Source organism: Meleagris gallopavo, chromosome 9 (genome assembly GCF_000146605.3).
Source record: "Meleagris gallopavo isolate NT-WF06-2002-E0010 breed Aviagen turkey brand Nicholas breeding stock chromosome 9, Turkey_5.1, whole genome shotgun sequence".
NCBI lineage: Eukaryota > Metazoa > Chordata > Aves > Galliformes > Phasianidae > Meleagris > Meleagris gallopavo.
In genome coordinates this window covers 2,293,335-2,311,373 of record NC_015019.2, presented here as the reverse complement: position 1 = coordinate 2,311,373, position 18,039 = coordinate 2,293,335, and the positions used below count along the sequence as shown (strand labels likewise).

The 18,039-nt window shown below is 51.0% G+C and overlaps 1 long non-coding RNA gene across 1 annotated transcript; it reads right to left on the bottom strand.

Moving 5' to 3' along the window:
* Positions 1–14,144: 14,144 nt before the first annotated feature.
* Positions 14,145–17,788, bottom strand: LOC109368996. The gene is made up of 3 exons (XR_002117548.1): positions 17,719–17,788; positions 16,892–17,079; positions 14,145–16,545 (listed from the first exon to the last, which is right to left on the bottom strand). It is a non-coding gene; the product is annotated as an uncharacterized LOC109368996 (long non-coding RNA).
* Between the last annotated feature and the right edge of the window lie 251 nt (positions 17,789–18,039).

Here is an 18,039-nt window from a genome sequence, read left to right as displayed (position 1 = left end):
ACTTAATGGTTTTAATGAGACTGTCACGTGCTTTGTCTCTCCAGGAAATGGACACTTGGCATTACCCTCACTAAATGTTACCTGGGGTGAGCATAGCATCCCACAAACAATGCCCTCCTCTTAGTTCCTTTCATTCCAAACTGCAGAACGCAGTTGCTTTTAAACAGCAGCTGCGGAAGTGATGGCACTCTCCTGGTATCTAGATTGACTCCGTGGGAAGGAATGTGAAAGCAACTGGATGAAAGGTGCCTGAGAAAGGAGGGTATGAGGGCTCTGCGCTGACCAAACCTCATCAGTGTGTCCACGCAGAGCCAGTGGCTGCTCGCAGCACACAGCCCCATCCACGCACCGTGCCAGGAAATGCTGCGAGCATATCGCAGATTCCTATTGGCAAAACGGGCCAAAGAAAGGCTACAAAATAAATAATCACTTTCATCTGAACTGCAGCAGAAGAGGCAATAAAATGAAATGAAAGCACTGAGCAAAGCTGTTGTGTCTAACAGGAATCCTGACCCCTGATCTCAGCTCCCCTCTTTTATGTTTTTCTGACTTCAGCACTATTGTGGGCAGATGCCTTTGAATATGATTTATTTGTTTGTCTTGGCATCCAAACAAGGAGCCCTGGGACCAGAAAATATGATGGAGAGCCCACTTCCGAGTTTCTCTTCCCTTTCAGCCCTGCTCACGCTGCCCCGTGTGCCTTGGAGAGGCTTTGTTACACGACGCAGTGGGGGGAGAGGAGTACGCAACAATCGATAGCCCTAAAACAATGCGCTGGGCTGGCCCTGGGCCCGAAGGGTTGGACTCCATTACTCCAACTGTCAGGGAAATGGGGCTGGACTCAAGAGAGGGACGTGCTCTGTACAAGCCCATCAGTGCATGCACCACGAGGGGCTGCTTTCCGCTCCTCTCCGATCCCCACAGGCTGTGCACTGCGGGAGCAGAGGCACCGTCCCGCAGTCCCCAAGGAGCTGGGCTGGTGCTGAGCTCTGCAGCACTGAGCTGCTCGGCATCGAGTGGGGCGAGCGCAGCCGCAGGCTTTGGCCACGCAATGCTATCAGAAAGGACTCCAAGAGCTTTTTGGTGTGCGTCCAAACGTCTTTGTGTTTCCCAGCTTTTTGCTGTTGGATTGCAGAGGACGATTTAAAGCCGGAGCCAACTATCTACCAGAATGAAACAGTTTCACAAATTGTAAGGCCAAAGGGACCATTAGATTACGCAGTCCAACCTTCTGTACAAGACAGGCTAGCTCTACTCTGTCTCATTAGTGCCTTAATGCTTGCTGCAACCGCTTCCTTCTGCTGAGAGCCTCTTTCCCTTCCCAGCCCTTGTGGCCCCGCTGCTAGCTGGGCTGGGGGAACAAAGCCACCTCGGGCTGAGCCAAATGCTCCGCTCCGTAACGGCTCCATGTGCAGAGGGCTCTGCCGTGGGTCTTTCTCCCACTCTGGGTGTTTCTCATGCTCATCACATGGCCCATTGCTGATAACTGGGGTGGAGATTGGCTCTGCAGTGTGATTTGTGGACACAATGAGCTTAGTGCAGGCAGAAGGTTTATGCTATTTAACCTCTGACTGCGAGGAAAACTTGGAGGCTTTGGGAAACTTGTGTTGCAGAGGCTGCAGGGCAGTGGGGCAGAGCATCTCCCCACAACGAAGATGTGAACACATCAGACTACCTCAGCACTGCTCAAACTGCCCAATGCCCATCAGCCCCAAGAGTAAGGCTGCAGCTGGAAGCTGTGCCACAGAGCTGGGAACAGAGTATTTATTTCTCTTCCTCCCGCCACATAGTGTCTCCTCTCAGCTGTGGAACGTGATGCTGAATTTTCTGCCTAGAATATGCTGCTCTGTTTGAACAGGTTTTTCTATTCCCCAATCACTCACCATCTCTGCTGCACAAGATTTATTGACTTTTATTTATTTATTTAGACTCAGTCATTTTTCATTTGGGACAGAGCAATGTGCCGAGTGAAGACGGCCTGGGAAGCCCTCTGCGTGAGTCACGACCCTAAGCCTTTGAGCTGCCTTGTTTCCTTTGGTTTAATCTCGTGCCTGCAGTAAACACATCGGACAAAGCTCTGCTTGTTCAGGGACGGCCAGGGCTGGAGATCCGTGGGGCCGGATAATGGGGCTGGGGGTGAGAAGGAGAGTGGGGCAGGTCTGCATTGTGGCTCAGGCTCCTCTCCCACTTCTCCAGTATTCTCCCTGCCCTGGTGCTCCTGAGTTCCAGCTCCTGAGTTCCAGCTCTCCTTGGCCTACTTGAGACACAGCATACTCACAAGCCATACCTGATATTGCTCATTCATAGTCCATATGGGAAACACAAGGGCTGGCTCCCCGAGCTACAGTAGCTCTCCCAGCATTTTCCTCCGGCTCTCAGCCATGCATTTCCTTCCACGCTTGAGTGCCACCAGCAGCCTGCTGCTGAGCAGGGCCAGTGAGGGGGCTGTCGGGCTGCAGGAGCCCGGCGTTGTCCCATTCCTCAGGCAGCAGAGAGGGGCTGGGAATGGCCCCCTTGCTCCCACTGTGCATGGCTGCTCTCGTGGCTCTCTCAGCTCCCACAGCACTTGCCAGCCCCTTACACAAGCCTCCAGCCAGCACACTCCACTCCCTTCTGTCAGAGCAGCTGCTGGTGGGGCTCTTCCAAAATGGTTGGCTGCTGGCAAGAAGCTCACGCCAGAGAAGCCTGCTCCAGATGTGCACAGCTGTGTGCATGCTGCTGCTGTGCCGCCTCGCGCTGTGCCAGGCTGCCTATGGAGGAACACAGAGCAGGTCTGCTGGGCCGGTGTCACCTCCATGCCTGTGGTGGGGTTGTGCGGACAGAGCTACTGTGTCCATCCCCCAGGTTTGGTGCAGACTACATTCAGGCAGTGGGGCTGCAGTATTTCCTTTGGCAGAGGAGCCTCTGACCCAATCTCACTCTTACGTCACTTTTGTTTGTCTAAGCTAAGATTTCCCTGACTCCTTCTCACTCCAGTGCTTCTGGTTTTGCCCCGGGTCTCAATTTGCAACTGTTTTCCTCTGTCAGGCACCTGTGGGCACCCACTGCCCTCCTCTTACTTCCACTCAGCCCCGAAGCACTCAAAAGCCATAGGATTTTAGTGCACTGACCGGATCACTGATACTGCAGGGATTATGCTGCAAAACATCTTTCAAGTCTAATGCTCCAAGTGAATGTTCTCATTGATTCCAGCACAAACTGAGATTGAACCTGAAGCAGCACACTTGTTGGAGACCAGGAGAGTTACCACAAAGTGTCTGCTGCAGACAGCCCTTCCAGAAGGGAAGATGCTTTCACAGAGCATCCCCCAGGGGCTGGATTCTGCGAGGTGTATCATCTGGATGCACTCTATTGCCTCAGCAAATGCAGCACAAATCCCTCTGGATTTCTGCTATCGCTTCCCCAGGAGCTTTGCGGAGCACTGAGGTGTGCAATGCACAGCAGAGCTGTGTACCAGAGTGTAAGTGGTGCTGACTTTTTCTCTCCTTGCATCAAATTGCTCCCTGCCATGCGGCAAGCATCAAGGCCTGTGTCTTCTGCTGCCAGGTGCCTGCACAGAGCACAGCCAGCAGAGCCCTGCCCAGTGAGAACAGCTCCGGGTGCTGCGGGCGCGGGTGACCAAGGGAAGTCCCAGCTGCTTCCTGTGGCTTCTCCTCCACCACAGCTTTGATCTATTTTGAACAAGAAGTGCTGAAATGCAGGGAGCTGAGTTGCTGGCTGGGTGATGGGAGGCCAAGGGCAGCTGGGGCAGTTCCTTCAACCTCTTCTGCCAGTGACTAGACAGGGCAGGAACCCATCCACTCCTGGACCTCTCCTCCATTCATCTTGCAACCCTCTAGCATCCACTCTCCATGCCTGCTGCATCCCTTCTATGGCAGGAGGACAGCTGGAGGGAGGGGGAAGAGTCACCCCGTTGCTCTACTTTGTCCCCTTGGCCAACTAGGGTGCATTGCTCCAATGGCTTTTTTGATTTAATCACATTAGAGAAGGATGCGTTTCTTTTTTCATCTCCGGTTGTTTTGTCTCTCAGGGCTCCGCCTGCAGCTCCTTTGTTTGTGAGCAGAAAACACTTCCCCAGCCCAAGCTTGGCTGAGAAATCCTGAAGCAGGTTGTAAATCTCAGCGGCCGGCCGATCGACACACACCTGCTGGCTGCTGCCGTGCAGCTGGGGAGAGGAGGAGAGAGGGAAACTTTTTCTTTTTAATGAAACTAGCATGATTCTCATTCAGATTTTCAAAAGAAATTGCATTATTGCAAACTGAGAGGCAGTGGCAGCCATCAGCTGTGGCCTTCCCACCTCTTCAAAGACCAGCAGCCGGGCCCGTGTCCCATTCTCCTCTATGGGCAACACCAAATCTGGATGGTGAGGAGAGGACTGGGGGCCCTTTTGGAACAGGGGAGACCAGCAGGGGCAGCACACGGGGTCCCCCCTGGGATGTGTGCAGGAGGAGCCCATGGGGCAAGGCTTCCTGTCTGGGTGGTGGGTCCATGGGAGCTGCTGGGGACTAATGGGACCACAGCAAAGGAAAACGGAGCTCACAGCAGCTGTGGGAAAGGGCTTTGGGGTGGCTTTGGGTTGAGCGGTTGTTTGTGACCACCCTAAACAAAAGGAATATTGAGCTTTTTTTTCTTTTATTTTTTTTTAATTGTGTGGGGATAAAACCCTGCTACAGCAGTAGGAATAGGTTTCAAACAAAAGAATTTTATTTAATTGACATCTTTCTGCCACAGGAAAGGAAAAGAAATCTGTGCCGAATTGCAGACCCTAATAAAAGCCCCGTGCTTGGGAGTGATTCATTAACTTTACTAGGAGCGCGTTTAAAAAATAATTTAAGAAAGAAAAGAAAAAAGGGCCAAGATTTCCTGTGCCTGCCTGTAATATTAAACCTGCTTAAGCTACAAGGAGACGCCTGTGGATGTAATTGCACGTTTCCAAAAGCCTGCGTCCGCACAGCCGGCTCCAAACGGCCTCCGAAGCTCCAGCGGTTTCCCCAGCTGCAGAAGGGGCAGGAAAGGGGGGAAGAATCTGATGGGCAGGCAGTTCTGTCCCTTTTTATTTTCCCGGTGTACGTGGGACATAAAGCCATTCCTTCGCCCGCCGCTCTCTTTCCTGGACGGGGATTAAAACAAGAAATGGCCACAGCCCATCTGCTCGGCGGTCTCGGCACACAGGCTGCTTGCTGCAGCTGAAGTTCTTCCCTCAAGCGCTGCCACCCGGGGCTGCTGTGGTTTGCTGGACATCCCCAGCCTGGGTTAATGAGAGCAGAGCAATTAGGAGGCTCTGATGGCTGTGGATGTGGGTCTCCAGTTGGGTCCCAGCTCCCCATTGGAGCTGAGTGATTCCCTTCTGGTGGGGGAGGAATATTTCAACAAAACTTGCGTGTGTGTTTTTTTTGTTGTTTTTTTTTTTTTTTGGAAAATGCTGATGCATGGAAATCAAAACCTTTTGTGGAAACACAGTGTTTCAAATGAAAATTTAGTTAGCAGGATTTCCTCGAGTCCGAGATGGAATTTCTCATTGAAACGAGGGAGAAAGTCTCCAAATCCCTCTCTTCCCTATTCCCAGCCCCTCCAGAGCTGCCACCACAGCTGTCCCCACCTTGTCCTGGCGCACAGGGGTGGGGACGAGCCCTGGCTGTTCTGGGCCCCCTCCATGCTGTGTCTGTACAGCCTGGCTTCCACCTGGCTGAGCAGTAGAACTCATCCAAATCACTAGAGGGGAAAAAGAAGCTGTCGACACCCCATAGTCAGCAATGAGAGAGCTAAACAGAGCTCTTCCCATGGGTAGTGGGATAGAAAGCAAGAGGTGAGCAGGTGTGGTGCTGCGTCACTTCAGTTCACGTGCTCACACCCAAAAGATGAGAGGCACACCAACCATTTGGAGCTCCCCTTGCCCCAGCTGCCATCTCATCCCATCCCATCTCCCCGCTAAGCCCCACAGCAGTCTGTGCTGTGCCATCACCCCGTGTGTCCCCACCTGCTCCTGTCCCCCCCAGGCATTGCTGGCCCTGGGACCCCTCTACGGGAGCACTCCAATCCCTCTCATTAGGGGCAGATTCCCACAGAACCAAAGTGTGTATCTCTGCAAGCAATGCTGCTTCTTGGAAGATGCTGAGCATCTGTTCCATGTCATGGAAGAGCAAGAACTTCTCAAGAGGATAAAACAAATATAATTGGAAATGGAGTTGTTTTCTTTTTTTAATAGCAGTACATGGTGTTTTCCCGTACCCTTGCTCTCAGCCACGGCTGTGCCATGTGGACTGGATTGTTTCCTCATCTTCTGCCCGAGGCAGACACCAAACATGGGAAATTTCAGCCCGATTGATTTGAGTCTGGCAAAGCACTGCTCGAGTGACTGCAGAGCCTCCTGATGGGAAGTGTCAGGAAAACTTCATCATAAGCATTGGTACCACAGAAAAGATTGTGCTCTAAACCCTGGAAAGTTGGCACAGCAGCACAGCATGTTCCTCCCCAACCCCCCTTCACATTTCTGCGTTGCAGAATTTGTGCTTTTTGTCACATTGTTCCACTTTTTTCTCTTTTTTCTTTTTTTTTTTTCTTTTTTTTCCGTTTGGATTTCTGGCTCTTCCGACTGCTTGGCTGGAGAGAGGCATGCCAAGGTTTAGATGACAAATCGTCCTGCAGCATCTGCTAGCAACTGATAAGACAGAGCCTGGTAAAGCCCCTTGTGCTGCTCCTGCTGGACAGGGAGAAGACACCATTGGCTGGGAGGGGGACCTTCCCAGCCCTTCCCATCCTTGGAATCCAGAAGCCTCACATTGAGGAGCCAAGGCTGGGCTCCAGCCAAGTGCCCCAAATTGGAAAATCAGGCCCAGGGCTTGGGAGCCTTGTTCAGCCTCTGCCTTTGAGTGTGGTGTTTTCTTTCCAGGCTGTTGACTATTTCACAAGGTTAAACACACATGTAAAGCAAACCACAATCCCAACCAGTCATTCTGCCCTGAATAAGTATCTGCAGTTTTTTGGAAGAGATAACAATGCTGTCTTTGTTTCCTCCTTGCTTTCCTCCCTCCCTACCTCTCTTTTTTCATTCCGTCTCTCCAAGCACGTTAGCCATGCTAGCAACAACATTTTGTCCCACAAACAATCAGTGAAATGGGACTCAACACATGGGTAGGGTGGCAGGAAGGCAGAAGCCAGTTTCAACAGAGAGGAGGGAGCCGTGTGCTGAGCCCAAGGTGCCACCATCCCCATTGCTGAAGTGTGGTGCACGGGGATGGGATGAGAGCTGCTGTGCTGTGGGGCTTTGGGGCGTGGAAGCAGATGGTAGTGGTACTCACATGCATTGGATTAAATGCCAAATGGACTTTCAGGAAATGGAAGTGTAATGTAAGCAGGATAAGGAAATGTGCCACGTTGTTTTGAGGGCTCCCTCTCACCCCATGGCACAAATCACCAGGTTGGGCCAACCCAGCTCTGAGCCACCCCAGTGCCAGTGGGCACAGGGCTGCATCTCTGCTTAGCTCTACACGTCTGTCACATGGAGTTGGAGAGATGACTTAGTTCTGCCAGCTGCCAGTGCCGTAGAGACATTGTAGGGGCATAGTAGTGAATATGGAAAACTGGATCCTGTACCTAGAGGCATACATGTAGTCAGAGCATCATAGAACAACTTTGGGTTGGAAGGGACCACAAAGCCCAGCCAGTTTCTGGTGCAGTGGGCACCCACTAGAGCAGGCACTAGGTGCATTTAGGTCTGTGCGCAGAGCAAAAGGAAGATCAAACCCCAAAGCCCAGTAGAAGTATCCCAGACAGAAGATCTGTTTTCATGAGAATTTAAACGACAACTTCAGCAAGACAAGAGCTGTGACTTTGTTCTGAGATCAATCCGTCTATTCCTGAAAGCAGAAGCAGTATTTCAGTGCGTCTCACTGAAAGGATTTATGAATGCGTGGTGCTCCTTCCTCTGGAGATGGGGCCGAAGCATCCGTCATCGCTCCCAGCATGCTGCATGGAGCTCAGCCCCAAGGCCCTACACTGCTGTGTGCACGCTGCCCATGTCCGTAAATCCTGCCTGCCCTGCCCCCCCTCCACCCTTCTTATCTGAGGCCCAGATTCCTCCAGTATCAGCATCGGCCCAGAGGGAGAGGCCCTGGCTATAGGCCTGGGAGATGAAGTGTCGACAAGGAACATCCAGAGGGGCGTGGGGGACCTCAACACCCTTTGGCAGAGCGCGAACCAAATGGAGCCAAGGATTTCCCAACAAGCTGCCTGCCACGAGCCATGGTCACTGGGGGCAGGACCACGGCACAGGGGCCAGCAGATGCTACGGGCCCATGGTTGGCTCTGACCTCCCTGCTGGGGACCCTCTGCACAGACCTTCCTCTGCCTGCCCTGCTGCGAGTGCCCAATGGATGGCTGCGCATCACCTTTGCTCTGTCAGGAGCTGACTCTCCGTTAAAGCACTGCACGAGGACCTTTCTGCTGGAAAAAGTCAGAATGAGTCACATTGCAGCTGTTTTCTCCATGCACGCTCTCCACTTGACGTGACAGAAAAATAGTTAATTCTTTTTGGTATTTCATGTACTCGTTTGGTTGGTGCTCATTATCAGGCTCTGATAGCAGTGACATCAGTTTCCCATAGCTAGACTGAACGATTTTCTCTTATTAAAACAAACTTTTCATACATGTCGAAAGAATTTCATCAGAATTCTTATTTTGCAGAGAATTTTAGCTTCATGTGGAAATTCAGAATAAATATCAGTGGTGTTTGTAGTCTGAAAACCAGTGTATGCTCAGCCCTGGTGTATCTGTTCCTTTTTAGAACATATTCCCATGGCATTGTCCAACAATGTTGTGGCCAGATCTAATGCAGAGATGCATTAATTAGCTACAGTATAACCCCCAGTGACCCAAATTTGTGTGGCAAACAAATGCACAGCTTAGAAGTGGATAGATCTGCCACGTAGTTTCAATGCAAGAGAACAACTGGAGTGAGATCACCCTGGTTGAATTTCTGCTGTAGATGTAATACGCTCCCAGCTCTGGAGAGCCCCTGTGGGACGTGCACCAGGTTGGGCTCACAGGGCAGACGATCACAAACAATTTCTTCTCCAAAAGAGCACCTGGAGGCATCCCATAACAATGGGAATGTGCCACAGAGGGATGTGCTGATGGGCATGGCACTGAGGGTGGGGTGGGGACCCGTGAGGGCTTTTCCAACTTGAAAGATTCTATGGTTCTGTGGCTCTATGACATGGGTGGCTGTGGTGCCGCTGGTGGGAGCGATCCCATGGCTGCCCCTGCAGCAGGGATGGTCACAGGCAGTCAGGGGACAGGTGGGCTAAGTCCATAGGGCTGTGCTGCACAGGGATGGGGCGTTAATCCCACAGCTGAAGATGTGCCTGATGCTTTATTTATTAGAAAAGTACATATTTCCATTTCTTGCTTCTCTGAAGAAAAAAAAAAGAAAAAAGAAAAAAGAAAAAAGAAAAAAGAAAAAAGAAAAAAAGAAGAAAAAAGGAAAAAAGAAAAAAAAAGAAAAAAGAGTGAGCAAAAAGCCTCTTAGTCTCATTAAAGGCAAATGTTCCCACTTAGGGAAAACAGAGGGTTTTTCACCCAGCACTTACAGGAAGCAGCAGCCAGCCGCAGCGCCTGCATGGCCCCCCAGCCCTGCTCTGCCTCCCAGTGTGCCCCCCCAGCACCCCCAGCTCTGGGACAGGGGCAGGAATGAAGGCAGCTCCGGAGTGTTGGTTAGAACCTGCCTCTCTGGGGCATAAAAATAAGCATTGTTTTAAAAACCAAACAAGCAAACACATGTTCAGCCTGGTTAAATGCAAACTCCCCACGTTGTTATTTATTGTTTCTGCTAAAGCAACGTTCAGGGGCATCTTTGAGATTGAAAGGGTTCCCTGTGTTGCGCTTTGTAGCAGCGCAGAGCAAGAGACAGCTTTCGCTGGAGATCAGACACAGCAAATAAGAGTAACGAGAAAGAATGAAGGGTGGGAAGACAAAGGAAGCAGCAACAGGGCGGTGTGTTTGCTCACGCCAGCTATGTACACATCAAGAGGGGCTTGAACGTCTGCTGGTTTAGCAGCTTTGAAACTTCCCTGTAAATCCGGCTTTGAGCAAGAATAAAATGGAAATAAATAAAAGCGTTTCAATTAAAACAGCCTTACCACTCCCCTCCTTAATGTTTCTATCCAAGAGCTCTCTGCAGGCAGGAATATTTCTGCTGCGTGCCTCGTACCCGCATACTAATGCAGCCGTGCTGTGAAACCAAGAAGTGACACCACCTCCAATTTCACTTCATTCACATTGAAGTGTGATGATGGTCAGAAGCGATTCTGCAAGAGGGGAAAGCAGCACTGTCGGATACAAAAGCTCCTGGTCGCTCCCTGCAGTGCTGCTGGGTGATGGTGTGCCCTGATCACAGCCTGCAATGACATTGCTCTGCCCGGCCCATGCTCGGGTCCATGTCTGACCATGGAGATGTTCAGTTGCTCCCCTTCTCATCCCATTGTATGAAAAACAAACAAACAAACCCAGAATCACTGTGGTTGTTTTGTTTCCTTGCTTCTGCTTCATGGTTGGTGAATGCTTTCCAGAGCACAGCAGAAGAAAGATTCCTTTCTGGGACTGTCCCTGGTGCAGAGAGGGTGCTCAGCCAGCATATGGCCCCTGGGGATCTGCCTATGTGCTCCTATTGAAGCCTCCCCCCCACCCCCCTCCCAGACCCCGATGCAGGCCTTTCCTTCCTATCAGTGACCCAGCAGCCCATGAATGCCCTTTTGGCACCTCCTCAGATGGAAGCAGAGCTATGCACTACGTCAGCCTTTTTCCAGCACTTATCCTCACCTCTCGGGCACAGTTTCTGATGCAGAGCCCAGCCTGGTGCTGCGTCTCCCTCCATAGCTCCCAGGTGTGACCTTGCTTCTCCACCCGCATCCAGGCTGTTATCTCCTCATGACTTGGTTCTTGACACATCCTTTTCTCAAGCCGTAACAAATGTGAGGGCAGCCTGCTAATATCCATCCAGAAGGCTGTTACTGAGATAATTCTTCTGGCCCCTCACTGGGACTGCAGCCAACCATAGCTTTCCTCTTCCTCACTGAATGCACCTTTTCACTCCCATCCCCAAAGGTGTTTGTCTTCATCTATCAGACCCTCCGAGAGCCAACTTCTCCCATCACTCTCTCAGTCAGAACTGCAGGGTCAGCTCTGCCTCTTCCAACCTGTGATAACTGGCTTTTATCATGTACTACCTGCAGTTTCAAACAGATCTGCGTTTCTTCATCTTTCCTTGGATGGGGAACGCTCCTGGAGATATCTGATGGTGCTCCCCCAGCTCCCTCGCTAACGGCCGCTCGGCAGCACCGGCTGCAGTGTGGGTGTGGATCTGCCTGGATGCTGTGGCTATGGGATCAGAGCTGGACCCCCGCTGGCCCCCTCCAGGTCCTCTCCTGGTCCCCTCCTTGTTCCTGCCTCGTGCTCACACTGAAGGAATCCAAGGACATTGGCCGCCTTCTGCTTTGGGCATCCCCTGGGACAGAGCACCCTCAGTATGTGATGGAGATGTGTGTTGTGATCACACAGATAATACTGATAATAATTAATACAACACTCTGGGCAACAGCAGAGAAATTACAGTGCTCGGTAGTGAGGGTTTGGTTTGGATAACGTCCTCTTAGACAGCAGAACAGGCACTCAGATGTTGCCTGTGTTGCACAGCAAGGCTGTGAAGCAGTAACACCTCCAGTGCTATTTGTGTGGTGAATGTGGCCACATCATCCAGCTCAGCATTGCTGCAAGACAGCTTTGCACCTCTTGGTGCTGTGTGGTGGTGGATGCCTACAGCAGAGCTCTGTGCCTGTGCAGAAGGACAGTGACACATGTGAGGCTGTGGGCTTTGAGACAGAGCATAGAGCTTTCCCATGCCCAGTGCCCTGACAGCCATAAGCACTGAGCAGTGACTTCTTCTAGACTGCTTTTTTATCGAAGGAGCTATGTGCACATCTTGAGGATGCTCCTCCAGGAAGGGCAATATGGAAAAAAAAGTCCTTCCCTTTCCCAGGATCTGGCTCCAGGACAGTCCATAGAGCAGCTGTTTCTAAAGGCAGTGACCTGAACACACCAACCTCCGGATCTCACAGCACACACAGGGAGGAGGAGCCCAGTTCTGCCCTGCACTGCCATCCTGGGGCTGCACCCAACAGAGCCCTGGATCCCATGGGGTCCTGGCAGAGGACAGTGGGTTCCAGACCGCATCAGGCCTTTCCATGCACAGCAGAGCCCAGCACAGCACACCCTTCCTCAGGGCATATCTCAAGCAGTGTTTCAATGGATACAGATACATCCTTTGGATATTCTACTGCTGCTCTCTGACTTCTGAAGCTTTCGTACACTGAAGCTTTCCTCATCCCAGATTATCTCACTCAGTGATCTGCCTCTCTCACCGTGAGCAGGGATCCTGTGTACTCAAGGAAGGACTGCTGCCTGTCCTGGTCAGACAAGGGAAGCCCCCAGCTAAACAGGATTAGAGACAGCTCTGAAATACAGGCAATAGGAAGCCTGGTGGAAAGCAGAGTCGTAAAAACTCAACACACACCGATGCGTACACAGAGCAGCCTCATGCAGTGGTCCTCAGGCTGGAGAAGGGCTGATGTAAATGGGAAAGCCGTGGGAATTAGCACAAGGAACCCAAGGGCACAGCCTGCTGCTCTCCCGCAGAGCACGGTGCTGTATTCCCTGAGCCACCCATTGATTTCCCCGGGACTCTCCCTGGAGTAAGTCACTGCTAAGTATGAATAATTGGTCTGGCATGCAGCCTTCGGGGCACGGGTGATGGATGGACTTTAACTTTCACAAGTGAGACGAGACCCAGACTGGCTGAAATGAGAAAGGTGCCGACTTTCCTCCCTCACCTGCAATTGAAATGGAAATGAAACCGTTTTCGAGATAATGCAGCCAGCTTCATTCTCATTTCTACTACACACTCTGTCTGCACAGTGCATGCACCCTGCACACATTTCTGGCATCTGCTTCATAGGAAACATTCCCAATTATCTGCTCTTTCTGCCTGCCCCATTCCTCACAATATGACTCGCTCAGACGGTTACAGGAGCTGCTCCCAGAGGAAGTCAGAGCATTTTCAGAGGGATGCTTTTTCCTCAAAACCTACTGTAGGACTGGGTTGAGCTCCTGGGGCTTTAGATCCACCTAACATCATCATGAAACTCTCCAATATGCATTAAATCAAAAAGGTCTGCAAAGCATCTACCTCACCCCGCACCCCATCCGAAGGCACTTCTTCATCTCCCTGGAGAAAACAAAGGATGAAAACCAAGAGATCAAAAACCATGGGAGAGGTTGGGAAGCACTTGGATCTCAGCAGTGTTCATTGACTGACACCCATGAGAGCACACCAGGTGCCTCAGCCAGAGCATCATGGCTTTGGGATGGTGCATCCGAGTCATTGGATGCCTTATAGCATGCTGGAGCTTACTGAACAATGAAGCTGAGTGAGACACTTTGGCCTCATTGAAGCAAAATATTTAGAGAAGGCTTTTCAGGGTTTATGCTTGGAGTTTGGAATTCTTATTTCACTGGAAATTTGGAGCTGCTAACATTGTTGTTCAAATATGGGATGAAAGAAAGCTCTGCAACAGTGATATTTTTGGCAGAATGGGAATTCTGTGTTGCAGCCAGCCCTAATAGTCTTGTCTTATTTTCCTCCAAACAGAAGATAGATGAGAAACCTTTTAGCTTTCCCAAGGAAAGCTAGAACAAATTGTCTAGCCTATGTTTTCAGAGCTTAATTTGTGGAAAGACAATTCAGTTGACTTCCAAAACCTTTCAGCACCTGAAGGGAACATCTCCTGCCTGGTGGTGGGGAGGGGGCAGCTCCATGGGACACAGCTCCCAGGTGGCTGCTGGCACCCTGGGCACGTTGGCATTCTGCACACTGGTTGTTGCTCTGGAGGCGTGGTACATCAGGAGCTGGTTTAGACGGATCATAAGGCACATCTGATCAAGGATAATGTTACTGGTAGCAATATCTCCATTAGATTCAGCCCTTGAGTATGTTTGAGTGTTTTATTTTTATTATTTTTGGCAGAATTTGCTCATTATCAAATTTCCCTTCCCACACCTCTTCTGCACTGGTTTCTTGTACCAGCCCAGACCCGATACTTTGAGCTGTCTAACTGAAATGATGGGAAGAGTTACAGTGAGTTGCAAACCCAGCAGGAGAGATGGGCACAGAGGGCAGCGTGGCACAGGGGCCATCATGCAGCAGTTTCCAGCTGTGCCACAGCCTCTGGGGGTGGAGGTGGGTGGTGAAAACTGAGCATCATTCTCTGTACCACACAGGGTGTCAGAAAGAAGGGCGCTTTCCCCATCTCCCCCTCAGCTGTGATGCTCTGCGACTGCTGCAGCAAATACATGGGAACGCAGGTGGGAGGAGGGAGTGGAGCCGGGAGCTGCAGGGATGGGATCCAGGTGTGGCAGGGATAGTTTTCCTTCTCTCCCAAGGAAACAGTTGTCCCAATGAGCTCACGCATGTCCTCGTTTTGGAAGTTCTACAGTGACGTACATCTCTATAAATAACAACGATTTGAGCTCAGCTCCTTCGTCTTAGTGGCTGCTGAATCAATACCCCAGTCCCCAGTTAATGAAGGCAGGAGCTGAATTAAAGACAGACCCCATGAGAATAGGAGGAAAGGAGTGTTGGAGGCAGGAGCAGTAGGGCCACAGCAGTCTGCCTCAGCCTGCAGTTGCACACCAGCAGCACTAATAGAGACCAATGTCTCTGTGGGTCTCCATGGGTGACTGATGTCACCCATCAGCACCACTGGGGACAGGCACAGCCAGCAGATGCAGATCACAGCAATGAGGGCCCACCCTTCCTGTGTGGTAATAGTGACAGAGAATCTCCAACTAAAACATGAACGATGCTGTCTGCATGTGGTCTGAAGAGCTTTGTCCCTACGGGTCCCTGCTGGATGGGCTGGCAGAATGAATAATGAAGTAGGTGGCTATCATCAAAGCAAAGAGGAACATCTCTGCATCTAGATCAAGACTAAAAGGCAGTGGGAGGGTGACAAAGAGAGATGGCATGTGACAGACAGACCTCCTTCCTTTCTCTATGAGCTTTCATAAAAAATTAGCTTGAGGTGATTTTGCAGAATTCTCTGCCACAGCTCCTCTGCCCTTCTGGAAAGCTGCAGGACAACAGCAGCACTGGGAGAGTTGTACCCAAGGCTGCGACCTGGAGTCAGGCAGGTGTTCTGGGCTCAACATGGGTTTGTCTGAGAGCCACATGTACTGCCTGCAGAGGTAAATAAAGTGTGCAGGAGAAACAAATTCTTCATGACGTGGGAAGAGAAGAATGCGTAAAGTTATTCTGTTCTTTGATGAAGGCAAGGCTAAGCCAGCAGTTAGAATCAAGAACATCATTTCTCTAATCCACATGGCTAATAAATCTGGATAGCTTTTCTAAAACCACTTGACAAAATACAATTGCAGCCTGTTGCAGAGCTGCCTGCAAGAGAAACCGGTTTGGGTGCCAAGTGTTTTCACCAAAAGAGCCCAAGGCTGTGTGGAGCTGCTGTGATGGGGGCTTGAGGAGGTTGTCTCCCTCATATCCTGCTAGGCAGGGGCTGACCCAGGTCAGATGGGCAGCTCGTCCCATGCTGGGGTTTGGTTTGCCCTGTGATCCTCAGAGAGCAGCAGGGCTGGGCAGGACTCGGTGCACAGGGTGAGCTGCAAAGGCAGAGCTCACTTTGGGCTTTTATTTCAGAATAAACAAGCAGTTTTGAGCTTAAAAAACATGCTTTCACTTGCTCCTCCATTTTGGTTTGTTTCAGGGTCTAAGCACAATGCTACAGCACATTGCCCTGGGGGGTTTGCTCCTGTTGCAGTTTCAGCCTGGGTTAGAGGTACAGTGTTGGTGGTGACCATCGCTTCTTGAAGTGATTCCCCACTTCCTTTTTGTGTCCTGTTCAAGGCATAGCGGAGAAGCTGACTCCTGGGGGCTCTGAGCTCAACCATGCCTTAAAAATGAAGGAATCAGGCCAGTAAATATCACCCATTCCCTTCAGCAAATGTAGGTCACAAGGCACGGGCCATTGCACAGGAAGAGGAGCGCTCAAATCGCAGGAGCCCCTGGGCACTGCTGCCTCCTCGTTGCTGCTCCGTGGGGAGGAAGCTGGGAAAGCAGCAGGTAGCCCAGTCCTCTTCCACTCTTTGGAATAAACATAAACTGAGCCCACGTTGTGCATCAAAGCTGCGTGGTTCAGGAATTTGAGTTTAAGATGCCTGCCCTCCCTGGTGTTAATGGGTAGCAGGCTGCCCAGAGAGATCTCACATCACATCTGGTGCAATGGGACAGGGCAGCTGTGCAGGAGCCAAGGGGCCACCAGAGCACACTGCTGCCCCAGGGAGCTCAGGTGTGTGCTCTGAATCCATCTCACCCTATTTCTCTGCTTACACCTGAGTAGCAGCAGCTTCCAGAGCACATCACCCATGACTTGGGTCCTCCTCTATGTGGTATCGCATCCTGCGGTGCTCTCATCAGGGAAGTTCCCTCTGAAAGGGACAAAGATGCCATTAGAGGAGCTGGGGAGAGCAGCATGAGCAGGGCCGTGGGGATGGCCAGCTGTCAGCCATTCCTGCCAAGGGATATTCACACATCTGCTACTCGCTACAGCCTTTTTTCCCCTTTGGCTTTAAAAATGACACTTTTAGAGATATCCAAGGAGATCAGCAATGCTTTTTTTTTCTGGAAAAGAAAAATAATTTAAAAACTCTGAGTGAACCAACAGGGTGCAGAGACACCTCTCCCATCACCAGGAAAGATCTCATCCAGGTGTGCAATGGGCGAGCATTCACACACAGCTCTCCCCCTTCCAAGCCCAGTTCACTCTATCCTTACTCCAACTCATGAGATTTCACGAGGAAGTTACAGCAGCTGAATCATCCTTGATGCAATCTGCTGGGAAGTACAGCAGAGATGAATCCATAGTGATGGGTTCTCTGATTCTTGCTCAAAGGAAAAGACAGCATTCTTGTCCTTCCACACATGAAGGATGGTCTCATCTCCAGATGGAGCTCACAAAGCCCCTGTGAACCAAAAGAACGTCCACTGGTAGCCTTGTAGGCCAAACAGTTATTTTGTTAGAGGAAACACTTAAAACTAGAACTTTGCAGAATTTCCCCTGGGGTTACGGTGTTTGTTTAGGCTTCCTCAACCAAAGAATCTCAATCAGCAGAGCTGCGAGCCTCCCACACACATTCATTCCTCACTCATCCCAGGCACAGGCCATCCTCAAAGTTTATACAGCAAACAAAACAGAAGAAGAGCTGCTCCCCCCATATATCACAGCCCAGAGGCTGAGTGGGGGTGAGGAATAGGGGTGGGGTCTGGCTGCCCGGGGGGAACAGGCAGGGGGCACAGAGCCCTGGTGCTGCTGCCCTGGTGGGTGAGGGCTGTCCTGGGGGGTGTGGGAGAGGGACTGAGAAGCAAAACATTAACTCCGACCTCATACTTTTCTACCTAAAAATAACACATTATCAGGGCACAGAGGCTGCAGCAAGCCCCAGCTTATCACACCAGAGGGAAAGCTGAGGATGGGCATCTGAGAGTGACAGAGGTCAACTTTGAACCATACCTGGTGATTGCTGTGTTACAGATGGTGATACAGCTGGAAAGACTAACATGATGAAAACAGGAAAAGAAACAAACAGGGAAGGAATGCTCACCTGCATCCACAGATCTTAGTTCACAGGAAAGACTCCACAGAGGAGGGATCTCCAACCAGAGATCCTTTCCCAGCGGTAGTCAGCCCTTAAATGGGGTCTGAGAGAGGTGCAGCCAGGCTCCATTCCTTCCAGTCACACCACTGAACTGCCTTCACCTGTGCTCCTAAGGCTGACCAGTCCTTTCCTCAGGTGACCAATCAATGGTTCAGGCCATGACTCAACAGTTCCCATACAGCCTGTAAGGTGTAAAGGGCTTTTTGGAGACAGAGGGATCTGAAGGTGGCATTTGGACCTCGAGATTGGTCTGGAGAAAGTGGCATT